Here is an 18503-nt window from a genome sequence, read left to right as displayed (position 1 = left end):
CATCAGTGTGCCCACGTGCATCAGTGTGCCCACGTGCATCAGTGTGCCCACGTGCATCAGTGTGCCCATGTACACGCACCACAGATGCGTGAAGGCCAGAGTACAACTTGCTAACGCAGGTTCTCTCCAATCCCCCTGTAGGTCCCTGGGATGGAACTCAGGTCATCAGGCCTAGCAGCCTAGCACGTTACCTGGAGAGCACCTCACCATCCCAAAATGCTGTAACAACATACACACACTGCTATGCCACTCACTCTCCTCTGCAACAATGCAAGCACCAGTGGGGCCTGCATCTTTCTGCCTTTTGTCTTCTGTAGTACATTTCACTCACTTTGTCTTAACACCCCTGTATAATGTCTATCATATACACTAGGCAGCCTCAACATGCAATACACAATATTATGTATCTGTTGTTTAAGTCAAAGGCCTGTGTTCAAGACTCTTTCAAGGAATTCTCACATTTTGAAGTTGACAACTAATATTTATCATGCATATAAATAGGCAAAATATGTAATTTCTAGCTGCATTTTTTTTCCTCATGGAAATAATAGAGGATGACTCCACCATTCCCTAACTGCTAAGACTGCTCCTCCCTGTCAAACTAATCAGCCATACCACAGTTAAAGAAGGCTGACTTCAGTTTTCTATTTAAAAACCACATTGATATATGTCTCTGGGGGAATATCTCACTTCAGAATCCTCATAGGTGGGTGGATGAATGGGTGGATAGATGGATAAATGGATGAATGGATGAGTGGGAGGGTGGGTGGGTGGGTAGATGGGTAAGTGGATGGATGGTGGATGGATGGATAGATGGGTGAATAGGTGTATGGTAGGTGGGTGGGTGGATGGATGGACAGATGGATAGATGGATGGATGGATGGGTGGTTGGATAGATGGTAGGTGGATGGGTGGATGGATGGATGATGGATGGATGGGTGGGGTGAATAGGTGGATGGTGAGTAGATAGGTGGATGGATAGATGGATGGGATGGGTGGGTGGATGGATGGGTGGGTAGGTGGATGGATGGATGGTGGGTGGATAGGTGAATGGATAGATGAATGGATGGGTGGGTGGGTGGATGGATGGGTGGTTGAGTGGGTGGGTGGATGGATGATGGATGGATGGGTGGGTGAATAGGTGGATGGTGGGTGGATGGGTGGATGAATGGTGGCTGGGCACAAAGCTTTGCCCGGGATGTAACTGATTTTTGTTTATTTTGAGTGCCTGGCAGCATCTGCAGTCTGAGGTGGGAATGCGGGAAGGTGCGCTGCTCTATCGAAACCCAGACAGGGCACAGTGAAAGACGGAGAAAGTGAAGGAAAACAAGCACCTTAGATGAAGCTTCGGGAGTCAGCAGGAGAGGGTTCGTGGCTACAGACGCCAGGAAGACTTTAGGCTTTTATCACAGTTGTTCCAATCTAGGATCAATTGATGAATGATGAATGTATTTCCTAGACATTCAAAGGTATCAATTAAACAGAAAATAATTCCTTCTAGAGGGTCCTGCCAACCACTATCTGGAAGGGTCCCAACTATGTGATGATGACTGCAACATGACCTTAACTTCTACTCCTGAAACTGAGCTTTCTAGAGAAATGTCACCCAAGTAACATTATAGCGTTTTGTTTTGTTTTTTTTAACTTTGTTTTGTTTTGGGGATTTTTTGAGATGTTAGGGATTGAACATAGGACTTCATCATATAGTCAAGGCAAGGACTCTACCAATGAGCTATATCCTTGACTCTGTTTTCATACTCTTTATTTTGAGACAGTGTCTCACTGGGTACTAAGGCTGGTCTTGGATTCATAGTATAGTCTAAGCTGATGTTGAAAGTGTGATCCTCCAGCCCCAGCTGGAAAAGTAACAGGAATTAAAAGCCTGTAACAGGTTGCCATACAACCTTTTAAAATTTCTACCAGCCAAATTAAAAAAGAAGGAAAAAAAAAAAAACAAGGAATGTTCATTTTAATATATGTGCTACTTCAAAGTTCCTTTTTTATTTAACCCACTGCATCTGCAATGCTATTGAAGCATAAACTCAATATTTTACAGTGTGCTGCGATCTAACACTTTTTCTCATACTAGGACATTGTGCTCCAATGTGTGTTTTATTTCCAGCATAATCTGAATCTAGACCACCATGCAGGTGGCCAGCTGGCCAGCAGCTAACACTGTGGAAGGTCAGCTTGGCTCTAGAATATCTTTGCAGTTACTGTAACTAAAGCCTTGGTGTCCTTCAAAGGGACAGAGAAGATGGCTTATGTCTCCTGCTAAATAGCTGTCTGACTTCTAAGGAGCCCAGGGCTGATACTGACTGTTGAATCAATGTTTGTGGCAGTATTTTAACTAAAAGTTGTCTCCATTCAAACTCTGAGAGGATGGACACTCCTATACCTCATCTTCAGACACTTGGGGCTAATGTTGTCAACTAAAAGTAACAGAAGACTTAACAGTGTGAAAATTATTTTTACTTGTATCATTTTATAGAACTTCTGACCCAGTAAATGAATAAACAAAAGAAACTTTACAGTGGTGAGTAAAAGTCTCATCTCCTCCTCAGTAAATGGCAGTTAGTGATATACCTATCTTGTAAAAACAAAAACAAACAAAAAAAACCCAAAAAACAAAACAAAACGAAAAAAAAAAAAACCACACACACACATACATTATACAAAAAGCCAATTAATGACATTTTCTGGGTGTTTTACTGTTCTATTGCTGCGAAGAGACACTATGATCTAGGCAACTCTTTTTTTTTAACTTTTATTAGTTACACTTTATTCACTTTGTATCCCCCAATAAACCCCTCTCTCCTCCCCTCCTAATCCCACCTTCCCTCCCCCTTCTTCACACATGCCCCTCCCCAAGTCCATTGATAGGGGAGGGTCCCCCTCTCCTTCCTTCTGACCTTAGTCTATCAAATCTCATCAGGAGTGGCTGCATTGTCATCTTCTGTGGCCTGGTAAGGCTGCTCCCCCCTCAGGGGGAGGGGATCAAAGAGCAGGCCAATCAGTTTATGTCAGAGGCAGTCCCTCTTCCCATTACTATGGAACCCATTTGTAGGCAACTCTTATACAAGAAAGCTTTTAATTTAGTTGCTGAGAGTTAATCCATTATCATCATGGCTGGTGTGTGGTGGCACACAGCAATCATGGTGCTGGAAAAGTAGCTGAGAGCTACATTCTGATCTGCAGGTAGACAGAAAGACACAGAGCCTGGCATGGGTTTTAGAAACCCCAAAACTCAACCCCCATGGCATACCTACTCCAACAAGGCCACACCTCCTGATCTTTCCCAAACAGTTCCACTACCTGATGACTAATCATTCAAACATATGAGCCTATGGAGACTCTTTTCATTAAAACCACTACACTGACTCTTTACTATGAAAGATTACCAAAACAAGCATCATTAGCACTTTCAAGAAGATAGTGTTCTTGGACTTAATAGATAGCTCAGTCAGTAAAGTACAAAGTAGAAAGTGATACAAAGTATGAGGACCTGAGTTCAATTCCACAGAATGCACATTTAAAAAAAAAAATCCAAGAATGGTGATGTAGGCATAGGATCCCAGCAGGAGAGAGGCAGAGGACTGATTGGCCAGCCTGACGGGAAAGTTCCAGATCTCAGAAAAAAGTTCCTGTGGAATGGCATCCGAGGTCACCCTCTGACCTACACATGCACATGCTATATGTACTGTGCACATACACACATACATGCACAAACATACACAAAGAAAGTAAGGCTCTCATTGACAAAAAGGAATAAGAAAAGTATTGAAAAATAAGCAATTTGAACGACTATGTTAGGTAGAGATACATTCAGAAATACAAAGGAATGATATTTTAATGGTCCAAGGAAGGAGTTGGGGAATAATTGAGTGGACAGCATGCATTTGAGCCAGGGCCAGCTTATGTAGAAAATAATTGCTGTTTGAGGCATGTGAATGGGCAGAAAGAGCAGTTATGAAAAAGTGAATAGCCACACACAAGTCCTAATGGATGGAAGCAGATGAAATGACAGTGGTATAAGCCATTCACTTTCACTGTGCAAGCACATGACATGACTGATCAAAGGGGACTTTAGCAAAACTGATTTAAAAAAAAAAACAGATTCAGAATCATCCATGATAGACCTCTGAAAACTTATAGAGCTGAAGAGGAAAAAAAAAAAATATATATATATATATATGAAAAGGAAAGATGGAAGCAATAGAAACCAAATCCTTGTAGTATCGTTTTTCCCTTATACACTGTATACATGCATGGCTACAAAGACCAAAATTAAATTAAAATACCAATGTATTTTTAAGAAAATTCTAAATAATAATCAATTGTTTTAATTTCCATATTTTCTCAGTTTTATAAGAAATATATACTATAACATCTCAAGGTGTTCATCCTATAAAAAGTGTGTTTTCACCAGGCTACATAGGAAGACAATGCTGTCAATCCTGATGAGAACTGATAGACTAGGATCATATGGAAGAGGAGGAGGACCTTCCCTATCAATGGACTGGGGGAGGGGCATAGTTGGAGAAGAGGAAGGCAGGGTGGGATTGGGAGGGGCGAGGGAGGGAACCACAGGTGGGATAATAGGAAGAGGGGTTGGTAAGATGGCTTGGGGGTGCAAGTCTGATGACCTGAATGCAAACCCTGCAACCTTATAAAGGCAGAGGGGAAAAACAAAGTTGTCCTGGGACCTCCACACATGCCCCACAGATGGAGAAGAGTCATTTAAAAATTAAATTTTCAAACCAGTAAGTCCACTAAAATGCAATCATTTGTCCAAGATAAATATTTATAAGAAGCGGGAGACGTGTCAGGAAGGAGCGCTCTGTTTTTTCCTCGGTCCAGGGGAAAGATTTCTTCCCATGACTCTTCTTGGGAAATTAGCCCACACAACACAGAGCTCTATGCTTTAAGAAAACACAGTGAGATGGAAAGCTTCCATGAGCTACTGAAATCTTTTTTTTTTTGAAAGGCATATTCTGTTAGGACTGGGCAAGGACAAGCTGAAATCCATAGTGCAGGCAAACATTCATCCCACTTCAAACTAAAATCCTTTCCCTAAAGAGCTAATATTTATATATTATCCTTGATGACACTGTCAAAAATTAGAGTTCTCGGTGAGGGTTCTACTCAGTTGGTACAGTGCTTGCCTAGCATTCATGAAGCCCTGGGTTCAATCCCCAAGGCCACAGAAAAGTGGCTAGTCTGCAATCTCAGCACAGAGAAGGCGAGACAGGAGGATTGTTACAAGTTAAAGGCCAGCTTGAGCTATGTTGTAAGACTAAATACACAAATTTCAAAAGATTATGGGGTCCAGAGAGGTAGCTCAGTGATAAAGAGCAGTGGCTGATCTTCCAGAGGACCCGGGTTCTATTCCCAACATCCATAAGGCAACATCCACAAGGTTACAACCATCTGTAACTCCACTTCTAGAGGACGCAGTGTCGTCTTCTTGTCTCTGAAGACACCAGGCACTCACAGGGTGCACAGGCACACAAGGAGGCACTGGTGCACATAAAACCATAAATTTGGTCTACACCATCACAGAGAATGGCAAAATTAATAACTGTCCTCAGCAGGGACCAGCTCTTTCTCCCCAACACACATGAAAGCATCAAAAAGTTCAGCTCTGCTTCACAGCCGAAGATTAGAAAAGTGCTTTCCACAGTTGCTTTTCTGAACTATGTGACCTTACAGACAGTTATCCTATCATATTTCCACTTCCATCTTCTTATACTGTGAAAGCCTGATCATTTGGTTCGGTTTAACAAAAACAACAAATGCATTCTCTCGAGGGCTGGGTTTTTCCTCAGAACACTCTCACTGCTAAGTCATTTATTTGAGAGAGCAAACCATCAGTCAGTCATGCAGGCTCACAGCAACACGGGTTTTCAAAGGGAGGAAATGTTCTGCCTCCTTTCTCATTTCCTTCCTGATGAAACGCCAAGGCCCCATGTCCTTTTGCATCAAAGCCATGCAATGGCCAGTGCATTCATTACAATCTCTTTATTCCCTTCCTTCCTCGATCTCACAGATTGTGTCAAATATGATTTATAATGAAAGTGTTTTCTTATTTGAAGCACTGACTCTAACCAAAAAATCTGGATGGACAATGGTTCATCAGTGTTAGCAGTTTCTGCTGGGTAACGGTGAGTCAATCACCATGACTACAGGGTTTTAGACAACGTGCTGCACAGAATCTCTTGGGTTGCATAACACAACCCAGTCTCAAAAGCCCAAACAACAATGGCAACAGCAAAATGAAAAAAGTGTAAGAAATAAAACGCAGGAACTGAAAGCAGACTCTCAAGTTTTACACACTTTTGCCCATAAAAGTATTTAAGGGATTATACCAATCCAGAAATCCACCAACAGAATGAGCAGGACATGACTTATTACACAGTACTAACATATAATATGCTACAACATATTTTACACTGGGATAAGTACTAAGGTCATTATAACAAGTGATATATGCCCATCACAAAAACACAGCTCTTCTGCAAATCCACAAAGAACTTGCATTTCTAGAGACAAAAAGTAGAATGGTGGCTTCCAGGGGCTGGTGGGAGAGGTGAGGGAAGAGTAATTGTTCAATGGATATAGAGTTTAAGCCTTGCAATACTAAAAGAGTATGGAAAAGACAATGATTGAAATATGAATATATACTTTAAATGGTGAATGTTTTATACATGCTTCCAAAACCTTTTCAGAAAATGGGGAAAAGTACATGCAACAAATATTTTTTATTGCCATTTCAGTGTGATTTGGTTTGGTTTTGGGTTCTGTTTTTCTAAGTAGTTCAAGCTAATCTAGAACTCATTAGATAGCCATTAGGTAGTTTCCAACTCCCAGTAATTCTCCTACCAGAGCCTCCTGAAGAACAAGATTGGAGGTGCGATCTCACACACCACGCTAAGCTCAGTGTGATTTCTATTCATTATTTTAATAATGTAGGTGTTTGTGTGTATGTGAGGAGGAGTATGAGTGTGGGTGTGCAGTGCTCATGAGTTCAGGGGCCTGCAGGGAGCAGGAGTGTCAGATTCCCCAGAGCTGGAGTTACAGGAAGTTGTGAACAATTGAGTATGGATCCTAAGAACTGAACTCGGATCCTCTGCAAGAGCAGTAATCTCTTAACTGCAGAGCCATCTTTCCAGGCGCCTCAGCGTGATTCTTAAAGGAGATTCCCAGCATGCTCTAGCACATCCATTCCTCAACACAACAGTGAATAAAAGTCTTTTTTTTTTCCAACATCTTCTCTTAAATCTCAAACTTTCAACATAGCTCTTGTTTTGCTTTGAGGCTGGCCTCAAACTCACAACCCTCCTTCATCAACTTGTACTCCACAACAGCCAATGTTTAATATGTTCCTTAGGAATATTAGCACAGGTAACCTAAATTTTGGAATCAGAACTGACTTTACTGTGATAATAGGAACATATCTGCTCAAGGCCACTGTAATGGACAGCACTGGTTACCACCAGCACACACAACCTTTCCAATTATTTACCAGATTACTCTTGGTTTTTGCCCCTCCAGCAAGGTGAATGGGTAAGACACCCACCTTCTCTTGCAAGCCGGGGTACCCACCTGGAAGTTCTGACAGGAGGTACAAAGCACATTTAGTGGACACCCAAGAAGGCTAATATTTCCTTGATGACAGTGAGCAGAACTGGATGCCAATCAACATCTTGCTGTTGGCCTTCCTCCTTTTGTCCAAGAAGACAGAAGCAGTCAGTTCCCTAAGCAAGTAACTAGCCCTGACTTTCCTATCTACAGACTTTAGTTGATTTGAGAAAAATTAATCCCATCTTACATAACCCAGAGAAAATTTTTTACTAGCTACTAAACTCAAATTATAATGCCACTGAGGTCAACCTAAAGGAAGAAATTCAGAAATACTTTTGGCGTGCAAGATGAAATGAGAACACTGTGTCTCTCTAAAATCAACATTACTAAGAATGAAATGTAACAGCCCATGTGGCATGTCCTTCATATTGACTGAAGAAACATCAAAAAGACAGAAAATTGAAATACTGAGATGAATCCACTGACTAAGAAGTAAGAGGCTCAGTCTACAAACCATGCGTTCCAAAAACTAAAAGTAACATTGTTAACTACTTATTGCATGCCAGACGCATGTGCTCACTTCATATGCATTCGCATCTCACTAGCTTTGGACAGAGAACCATGTTCCTAACTACATCAGGAACTGGGGTTTCAAGGACTTATTTCTATCTATATATTTGTGCATGTGCTTGCATGTTTAGTTGTTTCTGTATGAGTGTAGGCATGCATGTGTGCATGGGTATATGCACCTGCGTGTGCATGGAGACCAGAGTTACTTTGGAGTTCTAATCACAGCTGTGTGTGGTTGCCTAGCTCTGAAGTACAGCCCTTATGACTTCGAAGCAAGTGTTCTTAACCACTGAGCCACCTCTCCAGGTTGAGGGACTGCTTGTCTGTCTGTTTGTTTGTTTAATTATTTTAGATAAATTTGAGTGTATATTATGCCTGCACATATAAATGCACCATGTGCAAGCCTGAAGCCCAAGGAAATCAGACGAGGGCATCAGATTGCCTGGAACTGCAGTTACAGATGACTATCAGCCACCACATGGATACTGGAAACTGAGTCCAGTTCCTCCGCAAAAGCTGAACCATTTCTCCAGCCCCAGGAATTATGTTTTGAAAGCCTGAAGGCATCTCAATTTTGGGTCAAACCCAAAACTATAAACTCACTTAAAATATAGTAAGGCTTTTTTGTTTTTCTTTCTTTCTTTTTATCTTTCTTTCTTTTCTTTTTTCTCATTTGTAACATTATATACTTCTCAAGCATGAACTTTGTAGGTGACAACCTGTCACAATACCAAAATGTTGGAAAAACTTACATGCTTTAAACCTCCTTGCTCAGATATTCCTACTATACACAAGGTTAAGACATACACAGCCCACCAACAATAGCTATGAGATTAAACACTACTAGTCTGCATGTACACGAGGGCTAATTATAAACCAGAGCGGTTATCATCTGCTAACAGACAGTGTATGGCAGATTCCCTCAGTGAACATCAGTACTCTGTGAAGAATTTGTTGTTTTGTTTTGTTCTGTTTTGTTTTCAAGATAAGGTTTCTCTGTGTAGCCTTGGCTGTCCTGGAACTCACTCTGTAAACCAGGCTGGCATCTAACTCACAGAGATCCACCTGCCTTTGCCTCCCTGAATGCTGGGATTAAAGGCATGTGCCACCACCGCCCAGAAAGAAAAAAAAAAGTCTTGAAGTGTGGAGTCCTTAACTCTAAGCAAGCTTAAGTTAGGTGGGTCCCAGTCAAGCAGATATGTGGGAATCAGGTCATTGAGAACGCATTCCAAGCTGCCACACTGTTACTCCAATCATAAGTGTGTTTGGTTTTAAGCCACATAACAGGCAGCCATCCTTCTCGAAGGACTTAATGCCAACTACACCCACCCACTCTGCCCTCACTAGGACATGAAAACATCTCGACAGTGCTGGTGACATTGCTTCTGGGCATAACAAGAGTCATTTCCTCGAACTCTGGTGCAGTTGAGTACGCTTTCAGGAGAAGTCAAAGAGCTGCTTCCTAGGAAACAATGCTAGCATGTCAGCTGGCTCGGCTCCTCCAAAGCCCGGAGCCAAGTTCTGCACTGCATAATTTTCGCAATCAAATTTTAAAGACTAGTATTGTCGTTTCATTTTGATTTGCAAAACTGCCTAAAAAGATATTACACAGCTAACCATATTTATGAAGATTTCCCCCAAAAAATAAAAAGGTAAGCTATTTTCTCTCTTCTAAAAATGAAATGAAATATTAGCGTATTTGCATAGCTTTCCAGATATGTTTGCCTATTTTGCTTTTTACAGAAATGAAGATAGATAATAAACATAACCTTTATTTAAAATGCATTATGAACAAATTTTCCATTAGAGATGTATTCTTTAATAATATCATTTTAAGTACCATTCATATTTTGTTGCCTGGAAATTAATGTATTTATCACTACCCCTACTTAGCTATTTCTCATGTGTGTATGTGTGTGTGTATGTGTGTACGTGTACACTGCGCAGCTCAGGATGGCCTCAAACTCATGGCCGTTCCTCCTGTAGTTCTGAGATTACAGGCAGGAGACAACTGTACACTGAGAATTTACACACAGATTTTGTGCAAGTGAAAATCTACTTCAAAGAGAAAAAGCCCATTGCCCAGATTATTGTACATTCTTAATGTTTTTCTCATGCATTTACTATTATAATCACCTATATAATAACTTTACTTATAATTAAAATTTTTACACATACATGTTCATTTAGTTAGTCATTTCAAAAACAAATTCTTTGTTATTATTGTTGTTTGAAAGAAGGTTTCACTGTGGCTGGGCTGAAAGTCACAATCCTCCTGCCTCCAACTCTCCACTGACTCATGCCATTCCCCACTACATCTTTAAATTCCTAAAAATGACAGCCAAATAGACAAATGGGAGGCTTCTACATGCTAGACAGCTTCCTGCCTGAGAAGCATCCCTCTCATCTTTCTAGATTCTGCTTCCTCCTCCAGAACCCTGTAGGATCTGCTTCTTCCCTCTTGTGTTGTTTGCACTTGCACAGAATGTGTGAATTCCCAGTGCTTAACTCTCTGCCCAAACCTCTGTTAGAAATTACAAAATCATATGTGGTGGCCCCAAGGTGTAATGGAAATTTTTTTTGTAAGCTCAATTGTTATGTAAATATGTTTTTGTTTTAATCCTAAGTGTGGGATTTTATTGGGCTATAGATTGTCCACAGCTGTTAATTGTCTCAAGCAGGGTGTGGCTTGCCTTCCATGTGCAGCACAGAGAGGGCTCAGAGGATTTAAATTGAGAGCCGAGAATGCAGTGTTGGTGTGTAGCCTACAGCAGTTTGAAGATACCAGAGATGGATGGTGTGGCAGTTTGGAGCAGAGAGACGGAGGGAAACGCTTCGGGGCGCAGCGTAGTTAGTAAAGGAGACTGCTGGCCGAGTCTGCTGTTGACAGAGACTGATATACAGCCCTAAAAGACCCACTGACCCTCAACAGCCAGAAGTCTGGGGGGTCCCTCTCCCCACTGACCTTCTCTCTCTTACGTCGGGTTGGAGGTTTGGAGGTTCGGAAGGGAGGTGGAGTCCCAAACGCCCCAAATAAAATAGTTTTAAAATGGGCACTACACTAAGGCATGTTAACATGGGGTTTGGTGGTCCTCATTTAGGCAGTGAGCTTCATTCCCCACCCAAGTGGAATCTGGGATACGTGACCCACTTTTGATAAAGACAATATGGTAGATGCAGAGACGTGTGGAGCTTTTGAGATTGCAAGGGAGGCTTGAAGCTTTCTCTCTGTGCTCTTTCCTATCCTTAGCTCTAAAGGAAGCCAGCAACCAGACTGCAAAGACTTGAGTAGCTGTCACTACAAAGGTTAGAAATGGCAGAACTATGGCCTCTCAACCTTACAAGAACCCAAAACCAGACCTTTTTGCCGAAGCCTCAGTACACAAGCCATCTTCAGATCAGATTCTCCAAACTCAGTCCAGCCTTGGGAATGACATCAACCCCAGCTAACAGGCAGCAGCCTCCTAAGATCCTGGGCGAGAGTGACCCCCCTCTATCCAAGTCCTGAGCAGAAATCTGCATGACATCATAGATATTTTGGGGGTTTTGTTTTAATATTTTATTATTTTATTTTATGTGTATGGGTGTTTGCCTGCATGTATGTCTGTGTACCACATGTATGCAGTACCCAAACAGGCCAGAAGAGGACATTGGATCCTCTGGAACTGGAGCTGAAGAGTTTAACGAGTTAAACTGGAGTTTAACTTTGCAAAACCACACAAGATGAGCTGAGCAAAACTATACATGCTTTAATTCCATCCTTCCTGTTCTGGCTTTCATGGGGGGGGGGGACCTTTTATGACAGCAAGAGCAGACAACACTAAGACATCCATCATCCTAAGCAATTGCTGTTTCTTTTCCCCAACCTACAGCCAACACCTTCTACCACTGTTTCCTAAAATTCAATTCTTGTTACTCTCAGACTGGCTTTCTACAGAACAGCTGGCTAAACTGTAAAATTTATAACAACCAAATTAACACAATTTACACCGCTATGAATCAATTTACCCTTTCCCTCAGTGTGCTCTCAGACCTGGCCTTTCTGCCACCTGGAAGGACCCAGATCTTCCTGACACAGGTATCTAGTCATGTTTCTCTGCTTCCTGTGAGTCTCCACCTGCCCCCACATTCTTACCCTCCCTGGACATTTCGAGCAAGAGTTCAGGTGCCATTTTATACCTTTCCTCAACACAGATTCTAGACTCTCTTCATCCCCATATTCAATCAAGTCACTCTGTTTTCTCTTGTTCTCACCTTAGGTTGGTAATGTCAATTAAAGTGAGTTCATGAGGTCACCATAGTCGTTGTAGTTCCCAATATAGATTGCCAATCAAAACTCACTGAATGAATTGATTACTTAGTGCATTCAGTAAGTCTAAAAGTCCAACACTTAACAACATTTTATCTCAACTGTTAATACATACACTTCAATAAAAAAGAGGTTATACATCTAACCTTTTCATACTTGTGCAAATATTTTAAGACATGAACATCAAGATGACCTGTGGCTTTCTTTCTCATTCCATCTATTCACATATTTGAAGATCCTTTTCCATTATTGACTAAGATAAAAATCTGACTTCTAGCAAAATTCAAAGCAAGAAAATCAGGTATAAAAATAGTCCCTAAAAGCAGGCAAGAAAAGCAGCTCAAAGCCCATTAGAAAAGGACATCAACCCCTGATTGATTTGAATAGGAACATTTCATTCCAGCCTTCAGAGTCTTAATGAATCATCAGCTCCCATTCCAAAGCCCAGTGCTTATGAACGCAGGGAGGATCCTGATTCACGGCAGGATTATTCTGTGATGAAGAAATCAGAGATCAGTTAGTGGGAGAGCCAAGAAATACTAATAAGGGCATGCCAAAACAGCACCAGGTAGTAATGACTCCCAGCTCCCAGGGACAACCATGGCTGCTTGTAACTAGAGATGAGCAGCTCTGGAGGATAAGCACTGTGGGGGTGGAGCCACACACAGGCAGGAGCCCCACAGTTACCAGCGCAGTACAAGTACTCAGAAGAGAAATGGTGCATGGCTCCCATGATGAAAAATCACAGAAAGCACTCATGCTTCCATCTTCCCATAGTAGAGACAACAAGATCCAAGAGCTTCATACACACCATGAACAGTTTAAATAACTGTTAAAAGAAAAAGTAAAAAGTAAAAAAAAAACAAAACAAAAAACTCATGTTTACAAGCCAAGTCATAAAGTTAAACCACTTTTACTTTGGTAAATTTTTCAGAAAAATTAATTTGTTTATTTATTATTTGGGGGTTTTGAGACAGGGTCTTCTATAGCCCAGGCTCATATGCAACTGAACTCTTGATCCTCCTGCATTCACCACCTGTTATTACTCCAATGTGGCAGATACAGCTAAAAGTGAAATCTTAATAAAAGAATTGAACCAGGGCAACAACAGTTGCATATAAAATTCTCCAATGTTTAAATACAAGTGTTTCACTGAAACCATTTATTCCAAATTCTACAAAGAAAACTGATGCTATGTTCTGAACACAATCATTATTCTAGAAACATTCAAAGCAGGAGGACAACAGATATCAAAACAATAACCATGTGTAAGTCACATATAAGTAAACATGGTTTGTTTATTAATCTCCCTATTAAACCTATTGTAACCCCTAAAAAGCTACAGCCACCCAACCAGTAGAAAGAAGGAAATCAAAGTGTCAGGACAACGGTGGTAAGTTTCAGAGACTGTTCTTTGCACTGAACAGAGGAGAGGTACCGAGGCAGTGATCAGACACAGAGGAAAAGTGAAGAAACATGGCCCCTTGCTTCACTCAGGTCCCTGCTGTGACCCTCCCCTCAGCAAGGGGTTCATACTCAAGAACCACCTGACAGGGAAAGCCTGGCCCTGTCACCAAGTGGGTTCCCTTCTGGGACACACAGAGTCATAGTCACAGCTCTCTCCAAGGTCAAAGGGAAATATGAAGAACAAGTAGACAAGCAAAGCAATGGGTTGTGCAGAAACATAGAAACTGAAGACAAGTCAGACAAGTTTATATAGCCAAAGAGCTCAGGGGTCACCATGATGCCTAGCTGAGTTTCCATGTGGATCTCTGAGTGAGGGGAGCAGCGGCTGCCTCTATCATGAACTCACTTGACTGCTCTCTGATCACTTGTTCCTGATGATACAATCTTGCCAGACAACAGAGGAAGAGGATTAAGGCAGTCCTGATGAGACTTGACAAGCTATGGGCAGATGGCAATAGTGGAGAACTCCCCATTTCAGTGGACTACAGGAAGAGAATGAGGGGAAGACGGAGGGAGGGATGAACTGGGGGATTTGAGGGAAGAGGCTCCAATGGGGACATATAATGAATAAATTGTAAAGAAAAAAATTAAAATTAAATATGTCTTAATCTTAAAAATGCCTCCAATTCTCATCTGTTTATAGTTCAGATGAGATCACAGGGCTCAAGACACATCAACACTTTTAGCAAACGGTACAACCACTAATCTAGATAACCAAGAATCAAAGTCTGGCATGCATATTATGTAGGACACCTCAGGTGTGTTATCAGTATACCATAGTCCTGCAAGTCTTACACCATAACATTTTTCCCAAAGGGAATTATGAAAACATAATTTCCATTAAGACTGAAGAATTCCATCCCAACCTCATTTTTTTTCCGTTCTCTCTACCACAGGAGTTAAGTATCCCATCTGATAAATCAAATCAAAGAGAGCAAAAAAGAAAAAAAAAATCTATAAATGGTATATGACCTGCCAAGAAGTACTTAATCTTATAGTAAGAAGAAGCAGGGTGAACAAATGGAAAAAACACATGAACCCATGATAATTCAGCAGCATTCTATGTCAGGGCTTGCTCATAAACGCAGACCTCTGAAAACACTCAAGAGTGTTAAATTGTTATTGTTTGTGTAACTTGTAGAAAACAACTGGCAGTCACAGAAGCATATTAGAAGCCATTTTTCAAGACAATAATGATGACAAGAAGCATGAAAGTGATATCAGCTAAAGACCATGGCATCACTTCCTGTATCAACTACGAAAAAAATTTACACGCTGCAAAATCTATTTGAAAGGTACAAAGTTGTGCAAAAATTACCACTCCTTTCAGACATGTTTCATCAGCCCTAAAAGAACCCCATACCCTTGAGGTGCCACTCCCCCATTCCCTGCCCTCCCAACAGGGCCACCAACCACTAGTCTTTCTGTCCCTGTGGACTCATCCTCTATAGACATCCCATCCAATACAATTAGAGAATATGTGGCAGGTTTCACAGCCTTCTTTGACCTAACAGTCTGTTTTCAAGGACCATGCATAGCAAAGCCCTCCCTCATTTCTCCTTCTGAGCAAACTCCATCCCATTTATCGACTCATTTGTCAGCTGGCAGGCTAATTTTAGTTGTTTCTACTACTGCTTATGATAAGTAGTTGTTTCAGGCATCTATGTATTATTTTCTCGGTGGACTTAGGTTTTCTTCTTTTTGAATGTATAATTTAGGCAGAAATCACTGTGTTATGGTAACTCAACACCTAACTCTCTAAGGAACTGACCCAGAACTCCTAGACCATAGCGCATTCCCACCAGAAGGGTAAACTTACCACTTCTCCTCAGCCTTGTACCTATCCTGGTAGGTACAAAAGTGGAATCTCTGTAGTCTTGATTTGAATTTCTGTAATGGTACTGATCATGATTTTATGGGCTAATTGTCCATTTCTTCCTCAGAGAACTAGATGCCCACTTTCTGGCTGGGTGGCTTGCATTATGCTTGCTGATGTGTAATAATTCTTTAATATTGCATTCTAGACTCTAATGAGATGTGATGTGAAAATATTGTCTTTTCAACTATATTATTTCCTTTTAATCCTCACAACAATCAAGAGGTAGCCTTTGGAAAGCCTTCACGTTACTGATCCAGAGACAAAGGCAGTTGACAAGAACTGTAACATACACCTCAGTCCAGGCACTCTGTCTCCAGCATGAGTGGAATACACAGTGAGTCCTCCCAATCTGAGGCTCTCCTAGCTTCAGATTCAGCCAGCTACAGGTCAAAACGTAGTTGAGAAACCTTGAATCAGGATTGCATATGTAAAAACAGGCTGTGTTTTGGTACAGTGCTTACATTGCTGTGGACTAAGTAAGCAAGATCCAGAAGGCTGAAACGACACAAGGTTAGAGCTAAATACCATACAGCTTTATAGAGGCAACATGAGCAGCCCCAGAAGACAGAAGAGACCCTCCATCGATATCAGACACTAATAAACTACTAACCTGCCCCAGACAGTGTGCTTCTTGGATGGTATAGCAACAGCACTAAAGAGATAAGCATGATTCATAAGCCCTTACTTAGAAAGAAACACTATTCCTGAAACTCTGTCTCCAAATAGCAGATGGCCATCCTCCTGTTTCTTCACTAGAGGAGAAAGAGATTAAAACAAAGTGCATTAAGAGGCAAAATATGCCTCTAGACAGTCTCTGCTCTTTTCAATTGTAGGAAATTTTCTTTTTTGTTGAGTTATGCTGTTGAAACAAAAGAACTCAGAATACAAGTGGTATTTTTGCTGAGAGTCAAACATTACAAATAGTTACAGTGGGTGTTCTGGAAGGTGAAGGCAGATTTCTCAGTCAATCTCCCCTCCCCCTTTCTAATGTATGCCTCCCCCAGCCCCACCCAGGCACTCACTGGGGTGAGAACAAAGAGGCCTCAGCAACTCAGAGGTCACTCTGACCATTTGTTCCTTTTCATTCCTGCCACCAGCTATGTTGAACCGCAAAGTTCATCAACAAGTCTGACTCTGACTATAAAATTATGTTCATGCTACCCAAAGTATCAAAGTAATTAAGAACATTCAGAGGATACATATATACTTGAAATGTCCCACTTGTACCCCACTTATATATACCATTATGGTACAGAAAAAAGTCATTTAAATTTATTCATTTATTTTTAAAATATGAGCTAAGTGTTGCGACTTGTGCTTTTAAAATCCTAACAAGTGAAGGTAGAGGCAGGAGGATCTGGTAGACAATATGAACACATCTTCTTCTGTAACAAGAACATCACAAATGTACACACGTGTTGTTGGGGTGATCTTTTTATGCACTGTGTAAACACTGTCTTTGGATTATTCCAATGCTGATTTCTAAGAGTTGAGTACAGGTTGGACCTTGGTACTGTCATTTTTACTAAGCATCTCCTACCTCAGTATTTTGTAAAACACTCCCTCCAATACCTTCTGATTGATTAAATAAAGAGCTGAACAGCCTATATCAAAGGCAAGATAGGAAGGTTGGACTTCAGCAGAGATAGGAGCTCTGGGAAAGAATCAGAGACACAGAAAGGATTCACCTATATGGCATGGAGAAAATCAGATGTATGAAAGTGAGGAGAGGTAACATATGTGGCAGAACATAGATGAACATAAATTAGTTAGCACAGGTTATAAGAGCTAGTTGGGAACAAAAGTATATACTAAGGCCAAAAGCAAATAAGTCTGTCTGTGTCATTATTCAGAGCTGGGGAGGGCACAGAAATTTCCATTTTACACAAGTAAAAGGCTCCAAGTAGCCATTAAGTATTCTAACCTCTCATTTGTGAAAGGCCAAACAATAAATTACAGAATAAAAAACTAAAACAGCAGTCCACATGGCAAACACATAGATACCCCTATAAAAACCCACCTTAACCATGGAAAATAAGTTATTGAGGATTTTTTTAATCTATTTGTAAAAGTATGATGTGTCTCAGGCTTGGTGTCCTTTGAGACAATAACAGTCTTATCTGTTGTAAGCCAGAATTTTCCTTCTTTCTTCTATGTTAGAAAGAATTTTAAAAATCTGGGACGGCAGAAATGGCTCCGTCCGTAAATATGGCTTCCATATAAGCATAAACATCTGAGTTCAGATCCCCAGAACAGGCACAAAAGCTGGATGTGGTGGCAAGCATTAGTGGCCCAGCCCTGGAGGACAAAGACATACCAGTCCCAGAGCTCACAGGCCTGCTAAGCTAGCCAAGTGGTGAGTTCTAGGTTATCGAGAGACTGTCCCAAAGAAAAGAAAGGGAGAGCAACAGAAGAAAGCTCTCAAAGTTGGCCTTTAGCATCCACACGTATAGATATAGTTGCGCGCACACACACACAAACATGCACACACATATAGATAAATTATGTTCAAAAACCAGTTTACCTTAAACAAATAATTTTTAAAAAGAAAAAAAAAGCTGAACAAACAAATATCTAGGTTTAAGCTATATTAAAGGTCTGTGTGGTAACTCCCAACAACCAAGAGTGGCAGATTGTGAGAAATTAAAACATAACAGGGACAAGTCTATAGGACTCCAATTCGTGGATCACGAA

General features: G+C 41.0%; 1 protein-coding gene and 1 long non-coding RNA gene across 4 annotated transcripts in view; one reads left to right on the top strand and one right to left on the bottom strand.

Moving 5' to 3' along the window:
- Utrn (utrophin) overlaps positions 1 to 18503 on the bottom strand; it is a 524212-nt gene that overhangs the window by 420123 nt on the left and 85586 nt on the right. The gene's annotated exons all lie outside the window — the stretch shown is intronic.
- Positions 9512 to 18503, top strand: part of LOC132653101 (uncharacterized) — a 33552-nt gene continuing 24560 nt past the window's right edge. Inside the window, exon 1 of the long non-coding RNA XR_009590793.1 lies at positions 9512 to 9806. This is a non-coding gene — a long non-coding RNA (uncharacterized LOC132653101). The remainder of the gene's footprint in view (positions 9807 to 18503) is intronic.

The sequence above is a fragment of the Meriones unguiculatus genome, chromosome 3, assembly GCF_030254825.1.
Source record: "Meriones unguiculatus strain TT.TT164.6M chromosome 3, Bangor_MerUng_6.1, whole genome shotgun sequence".
NCBI classification, from domain to species: Eukaryota; Metazoa; Chordata; class Mammalia; order Rodentia; family Muridae; genus Meriones; species Meriones unguiculatus.
The sequence above is the reverse complement of the archived record's forward strand: the minus strand, read 5'-3'. Positions and strand labels throughout refer to the sequence as shown.